The 2,784-nt window shown below is 34.8% G+C and overlaps 1 protein-coding gene and 1 pseudogene across 2 annotated transcripts in view; one reads left to right on the top strand and one right to left on the bottom strand.

Moving 5' to 3' along the window:
* Positions 1-2,784, top strand: part of PKNOX2 (PBX/knotted 1 homeobox 2) — a 173,863-nt gene that overhangs the window by 93,991 nt on the left and 77,088 nt on the right. The gene's annotated exons all lie outside the window — the stretch shown is intronic.
* Positions 1,796-1,908, bottom strand: LOC115873158 (annotated as a pseudogene).

Raw genomic sequence — 2,784 nt, 5'->3', positions numbered from 1 at the left:
CCAGCAGTATATGAGGATTCTAGTCTCTCTACACCCTCACCAACATTTTTTGTCTTTTTTTTCTAACTTTGCTATTAATCATAGGGTGAGATGATAACTCATTATTGTTTTTGATTAACATTCTTCTAGTGCTTATTGATCTTAGGATTTCCTTATGCGCTTGTTGACCATTTGATGTCATTCTTGGTAAACTGTTCATGTTCTTGGCTCACTTTTAATTGGGCTTGTTGTTGTTTTCTTATTGAAATGTGGCAGTTTTCTATAGATTTTAGAGATACCCCTTTATCCTGTATGTTATCGTCAAAAATTTTTCCACTCTGTGGGCTCTTTTCACCTTTAAAAAAAAAATGTTTTATTAGCACTTTATCCACATCATACAATTCAATCATTCAATCATATTAAGAAGAGTTGTACAATTGTCACCATATTCAATTCTAGAACATGTTCTTCTTCCTTGTAGTCATTGTTATTCATGTAATTTTTTTCTAATTGGGGCAAAAATATACACAGCAGAACATTCTCCAACCGCACAACTTCTACTTGTATAATCCAGTGTTCTTTTTAGTCTTTTGATGCACTTGTCTATTTGGAGTAAGTCCTGGTCATCTATTTTGTCATCTACTGTGTATGTTTTATTATATGTCTGGCTCTGAATCAGAGCTCTTAGATTTGTTGCTGTTTTCTCATAAATGATCTTTACAATTCTGGGATTTACATTATGTCTTGATCCATCTTTAAATCATTTTTGTACATGGGTTGAGGTTTGTACATGGGTTGAGGTACAAGGTGTGTAGCCTGTTTCATCCTTCTACCGATGGAAATGTATGTCTATCCCATTTAGTGTTTTTGTTGTGTTTTTTTTGTCAAAGATCATTGTCTATAGGTGAATGGATTTATTTCTAGGTTCTCTACTCTGCTGCTCCATTGTTCAATTTAGCTATCATTGTACCAGCACTAGGCAGCTTTAACTACTCTGTTTGGGTAATAAGTTTTCAGACTGAGAAGTGAGTTTTCTTCTACTTTATTTTCCCTGTTAAGAAGTTCTTTGCTTATCCTGTGTCTCTCTCCACTTCATTAAGTTAGTCATTAGTGTTTCCATTTCCTTAAGGACCAAAGTCAGGATCTGGATCAGAATGTGTTGTATTAATACTTTGAAGAGTATTGACAATATTAAGCCTTCCTATCCATGAACAAGAAGCCCTGGTGACATAGTAGTTACGCATTGAACTGGTAACCACAAGATCAGCAATTTAAAACTACCAGCCACTCAGTGGAAAAAAGGAGGCTTTCTATTTCCATAAAGAGTTATAGTCTCAGAAACCCAGGGAGGGAGTTCTACCCTGTCCTATATATAGGATCACTTTGAATAAGAATTGACTCCATGACAGTGATTTTAATTTGGAATACATGCACGTGGAATATTCTCCCATTTATGTAGGTCTCTTGGGTCCCTTTGATTTCTCTCTGTGGGTAATGATTCTGGCTAAGACCTCCAGCATAATGTTGAATAAAAGTGATGACGAGGGGCATCCCTGTCTTGTGTTGAGAAATTTACCTTCTATTCCTATTTTGTTAAGTGCTTTTATTATTTTTTTCTCCAGGAAGGTGTGTTGCATATTGTCAAATGCCTTTTCTGAATCAATTGATGTGATCATATGGCTCATACCTTTTGTTCTGTTTATGTGGTGAATTACTTTTTTTTAAATGTAGAACTACCTTGTGTGACTGATGTGAATCTCACTTGATCATGGGTAATACATATATATAGTTGGATATTATTGGCAGTATTTAGTGGAGAAATTTTTGCATCTATGTTCATAAAGGATATTGATCTATAGTGTTCTATCTTGGTAATGTCTTTGCCTAGATTTACTACACTTGATCTTAGCCAAAAGGCCAAGAAGTGATTTTTGCCTGGATTTACTATCAGGGTTTTGCTCACATCATAAAATGAGTTTGAGATTTTGTTGTCCTTTTCTATCTTTTGGAATAATTTGTGTGGAATTGATGTCAGCTCTTCTCTAAATGCTTATTAAGTGCCCTGATGAAGCCATCTGTCCCTGGACATGTGCTGTTACAGAGTGCTTCGTGTATTGTTACTGGGTGTGGTGCTCTGTATATGTCCAGGAGATCAAGTTGGTTAATTGTGTTGTTCCATTAAACTGTGTCTTTACTGAGTTTCCCTTCCAATAATCTTTCCTTCCTCAAGAGTAATGTATTAAAGTCCCCTATTTAATGATGTAGTATTGATTTCTTTCTTCAGTTCTACAAGAGTTCGATGAACTTATTTGGATGATCTTTTGTCACATATATGTGCATATATATTTATTATAGTTACATTGTCTAGTTCTGTTGTCCCTCTAATCATATATATTATACTTCTTTGTCTCTCTGGTGGATTTTACTTTGAAATATATTTTAGTTGGTGATTAAGATTGCCAGTCCTGCTTCTTTTGAGTTTCCATGAGCATAGTATTTTTTTCCACCCTTTGCTTTTTAAGTCTATTTTTATCTTTGTGTCTGAGGTGTTTTTCTTGTAACCAATGGGTTGTTGGGTCCTGTTTTCCCATCCACTCTGCTATTCCTTGCCTTTTGATTGGTCTGTTTAATCTATTAATATTCAGTGTGGGCTTGTTGCAGTCATTTTTAAAGTCTGCTTTTTGTGGTGTTACTGGTTTGATTGTTCTTCCCATGATGCTTTGAATAAGGCTTTAAGTGTGTTGATTTCTGTGTGAAGTTGATCTTAGGCTTTTCTGTTATTGATTATCTGACTAAACAATTTTT

This window comes from Echinops telfairi, unplaced genomic scaffold (assembly GCF_000313985.2).
Source record: "Echinops telfairi isolate 266 unplaced genomic scaffold, ASM31398v2 ScPeMD7_7465;HRSCAF=8503, whole genome shotgun sequence".
Lineage (NCBI taxonomy): Eukaryota > Metazoa > Chordata > Mammalia > Afrosoricida > Tenrecidae > Echinops > Echinops telfairi.
The sequence above is the reverse complement of the archived record's forward strand: the minus strand, read 5'-3'. Positions and strand labels throughout refer to the sequence as shown.